The sequence below is a fragment of the Centroberyx gerrardi genome, chromosome 3 (assembly GCF_048128805.1).
Source record: "Centroberyx gerrardi isolate f3 chromosome 3, fCenGer3.hap1.cur.20231027, whole genome shotgun sequence".
Classification (NCBI taxonomy): domain Eukaryota; kingdom Metazoa; phylum Chordata; class Actinopteri; order Beryciformes; family Berycidae; genus Centroberyx; species Centroberyx gerrardi.
Window position 1 is genome coordinate 1702954 of NC_135999.1, and position 13407 is coordinate 1716360.

A 13407-nucleotide genomic window follows, 5' to 3' on the forward strand; every position below is an offset into this window, starting at 1 on the left:
AAAAAGAAAAGGTTACAAGGTAAAATTGTAACTGTAAACTAAAAATAGTAGTTTAACATGAATTAACTAAAAAGCTCCAGCCAGTGCATTATCTCTGTCAGTGTTAAATGTCCACATCATGAGCTGAGTTTTGTTACCACTGTGTGGTTATTATGGGATGGAGAGCTGCGCCGCATCGTTAATTAGCCTTCATGATTAATCAGCATCCATGTTGATCCCAGCTGTTTCCACTGCTGCAGCCTTAACACTCACTATTCCATTTGATTAATTAATTCAATTAAATCATTTAATTACGTCTGTGTGATGATTGACCCCCCCCACGCGCACACACACACACACACACACACCACATTCGCTAGTTTGTTATTCAGATTGTTTAAAATCTGCTCTCAGACCAGCAGAGATCTGATCAGCTGAACCCAGATCAGATTTAATGAAGGAGTTCAGACTCTGAACCTGAGAAACCAACACCAGGCAACAAACCAGGATGACACTGGTAAAGGTAACTAGTACATGTATAAGTAACATACAATATGTATAGGATGTATAGGTAACTGTATAGGTGTGTGTGTATATATATATATATGTGTAATATGATATGATATTGAAATTGATTGTAATGTAATTTAATTTGCAGGTGAAGTATAGCTGGACAACATGCACTCTGTGTTTTCAGTTTGTACCTTTTGTTTGATCTTTGCTTCAGTGTGTTGAACCCATGTGGACCGGACACCAGGATGTATGACACTATAATACAATACAATCAAAATCAGATATATATAGGTTACTGTTATATAGGTAACTGCTATAAATTACTGTTATAATGTAACTATTATATGTATATGTGTAGATGACTTGTTTGGATAGAATGTAACATGTTAATATGTAATATGTTGAGGTTACTGTTTTCAGTAAGTAACAGTTATGTGTACAGGTTACTGGTACATGTGCAGGTATAAGTAAGTGGTATAGGTATAGATAACTGGTTTATGTTCAGGTTATAGGATGTGTGTAACTGGTATATAAATGATGTTTTGAATTGGAGGAAATGAGAGCAGAACAAAATTAACCCTAAACACAAAAGCTGCTTCCTGTTGGAGGTTTCAGAAACAGACCGAACAGAAACCCAACAGGACAGAAACCCAACGGGACAGAGACCCGACGGGACAGAGACCCGACGGGACAGAAACCCGACGGGACAGAAACCCAACGGGACAGAAACCCAACGGGACAGAGACCCAAAGAAACCCAACAGGACAGAGACCCAACGGGACAGAAACCCAACGGGACAGAAACCCAACAGGACAGAAACCCAACGGGACAGAAACCCAACGGGACAGAAACCCAACGGGACAGAGACCCAAAGAAACCCAACAGGACAGAGACCCAACGGGACAGAAACCCAACGGGACAGAAACCCAACAGGACAGAAACCCAACGGGACAGAAACCCAACAGGACAGAAACCCAACGGGACAGAGACCCAATGGGACAGAAACCCGACGGGACAGAAACCCAACGGGACAGAAACCCAACGGGACAGAAACCCAACAGGACAGAGACCCAAAGAAACCCAACAGGACAGAGACCCAACGGGACAGAAACCCAACGGGACAGAAACCCAACAGGACAGAAACCCAACGGGACAGAAACCCAACAGGACAGAAACCCAACGGGACAGAAACCCAACAGGACAGAGACCCAACAGGACAGAAACCCAACAGGACAGAGACCCAACAGGACAGAAACCCAACGGGACAGAAACCCAACGGGACAGAGACCCAAAGAAACCCAACGGGACAGAAACCCAACGGGACAGAAACCCAACGGGACAGAGACCCAAAGAAACCCAACAGGACAGAAACCCAACGGGACAGAAACCCAACGGGACAGAGACCCAAAGAAACCCAACAGGACAGAAACCCAACAGGACAGAGACCCAACAGGACAGAGACCCAACAGGACAGAGACCCAACAGGACAGAAACCCGAAAGGACAGAGACCCAACAGAACAGAAACCCAACAGGACAGAAACCCAACAGGACAGAGACCCAACAGGACAGAAACCCAACAGAACAGAAACCCAACAGGACAGAAACCCAACAAGACAGAAACCCAACAAGACAGAAACCCAACAGGACAGAGACCCAACAGGACAGAAACCCAACAGGACAGAAACCCAACAGGACAGAGACCCAACAGAACAGAAACCCAACAGGACAGAGACCCAACAGGACAGAAACCCAACAGGACAGAAACCTGAAAGGACAGAGACCCAACAAGACAGAAACCCAACGGGACAGAAACCCAACGGGACAGAGACCCAAAGAAACCCAACAGGACAGAAACCCAACAGGACAGAAACCCGAAAGGACAGAAACCCGAAAGGACAGAGACCCAACAGAACAGAAACCCAACAGGACAGAGACCCAACAGAACAGAAACCCAACAGGACAGAGACCCAACAGGACAGAAACCCAACAGGACAGAAACCCGAAAGGACAGAGACCCAACAGAACAGAAACCCAACAGGACAGAAACCCAACAGGACAGAGACCCAACAGGACAGAAACCCAACAGGACAGAGACCCAACAGGACAGAAACCCAACAAGACAGAAACCCAACAAGACAGAAACCCAACGGGACAGAAACCCAACAGGACAGAAACCCAACAGGACAGAGACCCAACAGGACAGAAACCCAACAAGACAGAAACCCAACGGGACAGAAACCCAACAAGACAGAAACCCAACAGGACAGAAACCCAACAAGACAGAAACCCAACGGGACAGAAACCCAACAGGACAGAAACCCAACAGGACAGAGACCCAACAGGACAGAGACCCAACAGGACAGAGACCCAACAAGACAGAAACCCAATGGGACAGAAACCCAATGGGACAGAGACCCAACAGGACAGAAACCCAAAGAAACCCAACAGGACAGAAACCCAACAGGACAGAGACCCAACAGGACAGAAACCCGACAGGACAGAAACCCAACAGGACAGAAGCCCAACAGGACAGAAACCCAACAGGACAGAAACCCAACAGGACAGAGACCCAACAGGACAGAAACCCGACAGGACAGAAACCCAACAGGATAGAAACCCAACAGGATAGAAACCTGAAAGGACAGAGACCCAACAGGACAGAGACCCAACAGGACAGAAACCCAACAGGACAAAGACCCGACAGGACAGAAACCCAACAGGACAGAAACCCAACAGGACAGAGACCCAACAGGACAGAAACCCAACAGGACAGAAACCCAACAGGACAGAAACCCAACAGGATAGAAACCCAACAGGATAGAAACCTGAAAGGACAGAGACCCAACAGGACAGAGACCCAACAGGATAGAGACCCAACAGGACAGAAACCCAACAGGACAGAGACCCAACAGGACAGAAACCCAACAGGACAGAAACCCAACAGGACAGAAACCCAACAGGACAGAAACCCAACAGGACAGAGACCCAACAGGACAGAAACCCAACAGGACAGAAACCCAACAGGACAGAGACCCGACAGGACCGCCTGGCTCTGTTCATCTGGATTGAACCCCTCTGAGGTTTCAGAAACACGCCGGCTTGTATGAAGTTAGCGTGTTGGGAGAAGACACTGTTAGAGCAGCTGAGAGGAAACACAGGAGGGGAAAACAGCTGGATGTTGTGATTTATAACAAGAAGCGTTCAGATGAGGAACGGTGGGAGGAAGGAACTGAACGAACAGCCAACAGTGTTCAGAAACCCAACACGCCGCTCAGCTCTGCTCGTCCGGACTGAACACCGTGGCTCCTCGCTGCCTCTCTTCCTGGCTGTTTTCCAACCCGAGCGGCAGGGAATCCCGAGCTTCCCCTCGAAAAAAACCTCCTTTCTGCAGAGCCAGCGTTCCTCCTCCTCCTCCTCCTCATTTGATGATCTGCATTGCAGTGCCAGCAGACCCCCCCTACTCCCCCCCTCCCCCTTTCTTCCTGGTTGATCTCTGCAGCAGCGACCAAACAGGAGGGCGATCCTCAGCATGGCACTAAACATGCCTGTACAGCCTTCCTCCTCCTCCTCCTCCTCCCATCTCATGTCTCCTGCAGCTCAGTCTGTGTATCCTGATGCCACAGCGCCCTCTACAGAGCAGACAGCCACCACTACAGCCAGGTACCAGCTGCTCTGATGGGTGAAGGAAGGCTTTTTCTAATGAATGCACACACACTGCCGGTCAAAAGTTTGGGGACACCCGGCTTTTGAAAATGTTTCATAAATAATCATGTTTTCTTTGTCGGTTTGCAATAATTTCACCCCATTCAAGACAAACTAGGTTTAGTGTGAGAAAGAAAAATGACACGTAAGGATTTGTGAGGATAATACTAAAACAATTAAACTATACGTTCATCAAAAAGCCCTCCTCAGCAGCTCACACTTTCTTCATGCCGACAGTCAAGAGACGCCCAAAGTATCAGGAAATAGATATTTTATGTAAAAAAAAACTGCAGGCATTTTTTCCTTACGTCTTCATTGAAAGATAACAGAGAAAATCAAATAGTACTTTGAAAATTTTAAAAGGCAATGTGTCCCCAACCCTCTGACAGGCGATGTATTGAGAGGAAATGTATACAGGTCAGAGTTGTATAGGATGTCAGTGAGGAGCTGAATGAGACTGAAGCTCTTTGGAGGCAGGTGAGTCATTTCTAAGCAGAGCGGTGACAGTTTGGCTAACCTCTTGCTACATTGTCCAAAAACACCCGGGCTTTTTATATTGGTCAATGCCGGGTGTCATGGCAACGGGTCAAGCCGGCGCTCCGATTGGCCGGCCGGCCTGGATCATCCGTTGCCGTTCGCAGTCAGAAGTGCTGAGTGGACCCTCCTTTTTAAAGCCCCTAGCCCCGCCCCCCCCCGGGAGTTCATGGCCTCCTATTATTTAGCAGATTTGTTTTTGCATCCTGGCTGAACCTTCTAGTGTGAGAGGAAAAAACTCATCAGGATCATATATGTGCCTCTGCAGGGACGCGGGGGGCATAACCTAACAAATGTGTGGGGTCAATTGGTAAGGACTGCTTTCTGTTTGTTCCTTGTCCTGAGGTAGGGACCGGAGGTAGAGTACTGCTAAGTTGTGTGCTGAATGAAGAGTGGAGGGGATGGAAGGCTTGGCTGTGGATTCGCAAAACACCGACTGGGACTCCATGTTCCATTTTTAAACCGTAATATTTAACGCAAAATATTTCAGAACCTCAGTGAGAACTTGGACTCCTGATGAATTTAAGGCAAGTGTCTGCTGGGAAAACCATAAAGAACGTAGCGCTTAATGCCAAAGAACATGTAGATGTAGATCTGCTTTGAAAAGTTGCTCTGCTGCTGTCAAAAGCAGATCTACAGCAACCTAAAGCTAAACTTAGTAGTACCTCTATCCTCTGATACTTGCATTCATAAATCTTATCATGTGTGAGTGTTTGGATTTATGAAAATAAACTTGCTACATGGATTAATAATTTTGGGATGAATGGTTCTTTGGCTTCCATGCTGAAACAGGCAGAAGTGAGCAGTTGTATTCATCTCCATGTGTGACGATGTGATGATGATCTGCCAGCTTGCTGTTAGGTGACTCAGATATTAAGAGCGAGCTCCTCTTGCTAGTTGCTCCAGGCCAGACGGAGGAGAAGAATGTCAAAGTTACCTGGTTCTCCCGACTCTAAGGACGGCGGCGACCGGTCAGTAACTAAATGACAAGATGTCTGCTGTGGAAGGGAAGGGCTTGGCTAGAAAACAGCTTGCATGAAGTTAGCATATTGGGAGAAGACACTGTTAGAGGAGAGGACAGGAGGGGGAAACAGCTGGATGTTGTGATTTATAACAAGGAACGTTCTGATGAGGAACTGCGGGAAGGTAAGCTACTGAAACTGCTTTTACTAAACATGATGAAGGAAGAAGGAAGCACTTTGCAGAGGAAGGGAACAGGAATTTTATGTGGGACAACTTATAATGAGCAGGGGAAAAAAAAAAAAAAATCGAGGTATGAAAAGAGTGCCACGGTCAAGAGGAGGTCAAGCAAGCGCCCAAGAAACGAGGTGGATCCTGAACTTCAATCAAGCCTCACGTCTGAAGAGGATTTTCAAGATGGCAGCTCGGCCTCGCGGGGGACAGGAGGGGAACGGAAACCAAACAACTCAATTAGGAGTCAAGATGCAGCTTCCTTCTGCCTCCCAACCCCCAGCTGCACTTGAGAAGAAGAAGAGAGGAAGCTAACCGGAGCTAATCACATGAGGCTAATGAAAGGCAGGGATGAGGGCGAGGGGGCGGAGGGGGAGGGGGCAGGGGGTGGGGGAGGGGGAGGGGGTGGGGAGGGTCAGCTACACAAACAATGTTGCCCTCGGTACATTTAACATCAAGCCCGCAGGCGACAACAATGGCGTCAGCAAGGCCCTTCCACATCTAAACATTGCTAGATTTCTCTCTGGCCGGTTTAGGTGTGCTCCGACAGCAAAAGTCAAACAATTGAAAGGTTTTATATTTTCCATCATGCTCAGCAGTCAGAACTCGTATAAAGACACAAAGGCGCGGCGCGGTGCACATCGCTCCCGCTGCAGCTGCCGCCGCGCAATAACCAAGAATGTGAGGCCGGCGTCCGAAGGTGCCGTCGTTCAGGAGGCCAAAACTGTTGCTATGGTGCTTCGGTGAGGAGTGTTACTGGGTGAGGTACTGTCCTGCTTCCTATTCCAGGCTTCATGCAATGAGGGAAACGAGAGAGGGCAAAGTAGAAGCGACGGACGGTTCTGGAGCGGGTTCGCCGCGGGCGGTCAGAGGTCGTTCTCGTTGGAAAGAGCGCGAAACGTGAATGCGATTGGTCCGTCAGTTCCCAGCCACAAATACAGATTTCCACTTCAGATCAGTAGTTAAATGTGTGTGCCAGCCTCAGCAGGAGTGTGTGCTTGTGTTGTGTTTATAACATTTATAACATCCATGAACCTCTCAGCTGTTAAAAGGCCTGTGGAGAAGACCTGATGAAACCGGTTCTGCCTCCATCGGGAAACTTGAAACTCACACTGTGCAAGTTTTGTTTCTGAAAGGATTTGTTTGAGTTGCAGATAATGTAGAAGTAAAAGCTTAAATTGGTGCAAAAAAAAAAAAATTCATGTGCTGGCCTGTCTGGAGGAGAGGGGAAGTCATTTTGAATCATCTTAAAACTGAAAGTCTGTCTAGTTAGAGGAACGCAAATGACTTGATGATTTTTAAAAACCCTTGAAGTTAAAGCAATACTTCACATTGCTGGAACATATTTCTTATTAAATTAACATCCCTGTCAGTCGGTGACGTCCAAAGTCGCTGTTCAGGATCTTTCTCATTCTCCATTGACTTGCAAACATTCATATAACTTAATTCTAAAAAACTTACAGATGTGAGAACTAAGGTGACATGGACTGCTATATGTTTTCTTGTGTTTTCTACTTTACAAGCTAAATGCAGTCAGCTAGAGTTCGTCTGCATACTGTTAATAAGAACTTTTATTTTTATCTAACTTTCAAGCCCTAAAATCCCTCCTGCTGTCAGGATTTGCTTCTGTTGTCAGTTGAAAATGCATGAAGAGCCAGGAAAGAGAAACAGCCAGAAGGAGCTAAGAACCCTGGGAAAACTGGAGTGAGTTCATGTGCTCACACGGCGGGGTCAAAGGTTCAACTCCCGGTGTAGCTCAGTGGGCCAGGGGTTCGATTCCCTGAACCGGCCACACTTTACATGAAAAAACAGAAAAAATTGAGTAGCTGTTTGTACTCTAAGGCTCTTTGGAAAACGTTTCCGCCAATTTGATGCAATGCTAGAGTGAAAACTGGTTTAGATGATGGGAGATGATTGGTTTAGATGATGATAGATGATTGGTTTAGATGATGATTGGTTTAAATTGGTTCAGATCAGTGGTTCTTAATCCTGGTCTTGTGTACTGCTGGTTTTCTATCCTACCAGTTAATTAAGTTAAGTAAGGAATTAAGTAAGGAATGACAAGATGTTTAGATGATGACGGGTGATTGGTTTAGATGGTGATAAATTAGTTTAAATGATGATAGATGAATGGTTTAGATAGTGATTTTCCCAGAATCCTTTGCCTTTAAGTTGCTGTTTGCGTCAGTCCTGACAGCAGTTCAGCATCTTATTCCACACGATGCTCCATCTGAAAATGGACCTCAGACACAAATATCTACAACAATCACTCAAAAATCAATGGAAATCAATCGATTGAAAACGCTCAGGGATGTGATGAGGACCAGTAATCTCCCATTAGAATGAATAGGAGCTTAAAGCTTCAGCTGTGGCTGTTTACTAAAGCCTCAGCACAGCGTCTAGGAGGTTCGGCTGGATTAAGACACGATGGAGACAATTTTCAGAAAGAAAGTGTCATCTTGTTAGCTTTAAAAGTCTAAAATACAGTTTGAAATCCAGTGTTCAGTTCAGTCAGTACAGAATGGAAACCAACTGATGTAAACCAACAGCCTCAGGTTTTAACTTTGCAAAATAACAGAACAACTCACATGTACTGTTGGATAAAGAAACTGCAAATGAAAATGTGCTTCATTGTGAAGACCGAGATTTCAAGGTGCCAAAAAAAAAATCAAAATCAAAATCATAAAAGTTTTGCAGGAAGAAAAGAACAAATATCTGAAAGAATAATGTCCAAAATTTGTATGTGTTGGGTTTCAGTAGAATACTGTGGACTGTTACGGCAAAAAAAATGTTTCTGGACTCAAAATATTCTAAGTTTTAAAATGGCTAAGCTGATCTCTGGTGATTTTTTGAAGCGTTTGGTATTTCATGCCAGAGCTCTGATGAAACATATCGCTTTGAAATTTGAACAAGATTGTATTATAAAAGGAATTTGAATAATCCGATCTGAGCAGGATGCTGAACCTCCTACAGGGCAGGAATGGGTAGGAGGACGAGAACAAGACGACGCTGTGGGACTGTTTTGATCTAGATTAGTATTTTGATTGTTGGTGATTCATGGATTGTGGAAAAAATACATTTCTAATATACATATCATGTTGTTGTACTCTTTGTGTTAAGCCTTGTTCTTGGGGAACAAGAGGTGCAGCCTCTATGCTTCTTCCAACAATTATCAAATAGCTTGAAAAGGGAAAACAAAAATCATTGTTTGGTGTCAAAGTTCACTGCTTTACTGTAACAGCGGGTTAGGGTTAGGGAAGGGTTTTGGGAAGGAATACTGTCATTTTTTTTTTTTTTGAGAAGCACTGTGGTGGAGAATCTAAGTAGTAAAAATGTAAAAACATGTGGTACAGGGTGCAGGTGGATGGCAGGTGTAGATACTGACTGTTGCTGTTCCTCCAGGTTTCCCAAGGGGACGCTACTGAGAAGCTGGCTCACCAAGTCGCGGCCCAGGTTGCTGCTGCTGATCGCGGGGTTGAAGAGGCCTCAGGTGACCCTCATGAGGAGGAAAAGGATGAAGCGCACAAAAGTAGCAAAGGCCACGTAAGCGGTAAATATGGCTTATGTTGCATGGAGGAATACTGAACCCCACCCCCAGTGAAAAGATATGAAGAGCTGGTTAAAACAAGACAAACCGGTGGCAAAAATATCCGTTTAATCGGCGAAAACAAGTTCGATCCGGTTAAGGCGATCCGGTTGGAGATCCATGTTGTATTTCCCGTTTGTTCGCTTGAAATCACCACAGAAAAAAAACTAGGACCTAATGAAAATCCTACAGTCTCTTCGAAATCTAAAACAAGAAGATGCCAGCTCAGCTCCTAAGATCAGACACTGGTGATTTGTGTCCATCAAAGTTTTAAAACCGTAACTGATGTTTGGTAAATTTCTGGTTGTTAATTGAATGGACACTGCATCGTATTTTCATGTGCAAAGTTAAAGCCAATCTCTGTCTCTCTTTGATCAAAATGAGGGAAAATAACTACAGATTCTTAGAGAAAGACTTGCAGATGGAAAGTGAGGTTTAAAGTGCTGCTTACAAACAATACAAACACGACTTTTAAAGCTTAAAAATCTATATATGAGTTAAAATCTTCCCGCAGCCTGCTTTGGCTTTCTGCTTTAGCCTGGTGATGTAACCGGAACATCCTAACCTAACCCCAACCTCTTCATATCTTACCCACTAATTTTATTGATTTAAACTGCACAAATCACACTTCACTTCCTTCTCTCAGTACGTAAAATCCAAGCAGGAGACCGCTAATTATTTCTGTTCAATGATTTGTGGAAATAACTTCATCTACTTGTGTCCCTCGGGGCTAAATTTGCAGAACAGAAGAATGTCCGCTCACTGTTTCAACGCTCTCAAAAAGTCTTTCTGAATAAACCTCATGTTTCGGGAGCATTGAAACAGTGAGCGGACATTCCTCTGTTCTTCATTTGATTGCTGTATTTTGGACGTTACGCATTCCCTCCTAGACACATCAAACTAGTCCACATTGTCATATAATATAGGATGAAAAACTGGACTAATCATCGCTGGCGGTGAGGAATGAGGTCAGTCCAGCCTGCAGCAGTTATATCATTTAATAAAGGAAACTGGACCTAACTGTACAGTCAGCTGATTAGACAGGTTGAGGTAACATTACAACGCACCATCGCTCTGTGACGGACTTCCATTGGCTGTAAGGGGGTTTGTGTTCAGCTTGTGGTTGTTGAATAGACGATATACTTCTTCTTGATAATTCTGAATATTTCTGATAAAAGCATGCCTTTTTTCTGTCTTAGCTTTTTGTCTGATGTCTGTTTTGATTTCCCTGCCTTATATTTTGAGAGCATAATGTAGAAAACTGTTTCCGTGAAAACACACCGTTAGATGCAATCAATGCAAAGAACCATATTCCTTGTCTTGCAGAATCTGCAGCCGGATGCCCCACTTCACCTGAGTCCTTAACAGACAGGATCTGCTTGTCCAAGTTAGATATGGAAGACAAAGAAAAGGAAAACCTACGTTTTGGATCTTTGCCCCAGCAACGAACTAAAATCCAGGAGCCACAAAACAGAGTGAAGCCAGAGGACGACCCACAGAGATCTAGACCTCCTGACTAACCCGGACTAACCCAGACCTGGACGCCCAGCTTTACCCCTTCTTCTTCAAATACACATCTGTTTTGGCTCATTAGACTGTATTGCGTGTGACTTGTACATTATTCCCAACCAAAGACAACCTTTAAGTTGAACAAACCTGACTGTCCCTGTGTTCTTAGTTCAGACTCTTTCCCAGTCCCAGGTCCATGTGTTTGAGTCTCTCAGAGGAGCCAAGTATCCAAACCAGCTGCTGAGCTTGTTTATTAAATGCTAGCCTGACGGGACGCACTTCCTGCCTCACATTCTTCTGTCAGATCAAAATAGTTTAAACAAAACAATCACACATTTACGCAAAATATGAATTCTCAAATGGCATACATCCAATAAGTGTAAAAGTTACAACACTTCACTCAAGCCTTGATGATAAAAGCAGTTTGCTGTGTCAAGAATAGGACGAAACACCTAAGAAACATGGCTCCTGGTCCTGGCTCTGCTCACCACAGAAATTGGCAAAATGAGCTGATGAACTAAGATTCAGAAGACTTGTCACGATGCTGGATAAGGTGCACTTAAGGAACTGAAGTCCTTGGTTGACTAAATGAGACATTTTTATAGACTGGATCTGCTAGATTTTAGACATATTGAATGATGCAATTCAGATAATGTTTTTTTTTTTCCCCCCTAAAGTGGATATATAAAGTTTGGAACAGAACTTTTCATTTTCTAGATCCAAAGTTCTGATGGCCACACCTAATCTCACGTAGCCGCATGTGCAGCTCAAACGATGGAGGTCTGGAGAAATTCTCATCATAAATCGTGGGATAGTGAAACCTCGCTGAGCCGAAGGCAGCTCTGATTGGCTCTGAGTTTGAAACAGGATTCTCCCACAAGCCCCCCCGGGAACGGCACTTCTGGTTTGTTTTTCTGCGTGACTTCAAGTTTCCATCCAGCTACAACGCCAGCTACTTCGGGTAAATTCGGGTTAATATACGAACTCTTTGGGTGAAAAGTTTGAATCGAGACGTTTTGGCAGAAGTGTGCTCATCACACCAGATCGAGGTGATGAAGCAAGACTGCTGAACAACAGGGATTTAATGGCGTGTTTACCAACAGGATATGGTAAAAGGTTGATTTGTGTGATGCATTACGTACATGGGAGAGAGAAAATTGTTTCTATAGCTATATATCAAATGCATTGATAAACCCAAGCACTGGATAAAATGGAAACAAATGTTTTTCTTTAAAACAAAGTCATGAGTTACATATTGTTACTGTAGTGATCCCACTATTAGGAAAACAACTGGGAGTAATCAAGGCAACAATTTTAATTTAGAAGCCACAACAGCCGCGGCCGTAGCCCACGCCGGTATCACGGCAGTTTTGTTCTTCCTTGTTGTTCCTACGACCACAAGTGAGCACCAGTGCCAGGCTCCGCCCACAGCCCCGCCCACAGCTCCGCCCTGATGATGACGACAGCTCACAGCGTCGCCGCCCCTTTCTAACCAGCTGTTGGGTTTAAATTTCTCCAGATCTCCATCCTGAGCTGGAGGTGTGGCTACGCGAGATCAGTCCACACCTGGTTATGGTAGATGTACGGCAGTCATATGGTCATTTTGCTATGATGGATTCACCAAAGAAAACCAGACTTCTGAAATCATGGAAAAGCGTCCAACATCTTGACAGCTGAATCTAACATGGTAACACTTTATATTAAGTTCTCTACTCCATGTAGTTTTGATTGCCTGTCATTCCACATCTGTGTGAAAGGACCAAATTGGAGGATTTCAAAATATCTGATGAATCCCAATTTCAGCCTATTCTTAAAATCTACATATTGACATCCATCAGTGTGTCCATCAGGGAAGCCTAATCTTTGTTACCCATATTGACTTGCTGTAACAAGTGATTATTTAAAAGTGATATTTAAAAAATAAACTAACGACTTAATATAAAGTGGCACCGAATATTCTTATTGATTAACAGGGTGGCTCAGATGATCTGATGTATCCTCCAACCCCGATTTCAAAAGGTTCTGGACATTGTTTCTCTTGTGATGAACTTCAATAGTTTTTAATTTATTTGCTGTTGATTATTTTCTGGATGGAGAACATAACGGCCCAGTTGCTATCATTAACTGGTGTACTGGGTGATGCTGGGCTCTTCAGCTAGCGGTCAACGTTTCCCTTCAGCCGGGCTGAGGAAGGGCTGTGTTGCTAAATTTTGTTGAGATGCCAGTGCTAATACAGACACATCTTACAAACTCAAAAAACAAACATTTAGATTGTTGAAATAAATTAAAACATCAGATCAAAGCTTATTTAGAACATGAAGAGCAAGGTCCAGCTAACTGGCTAGCCAGTCTCTCTCTACACCTGTTAGCATTACAGCGGGCTATACAGCTA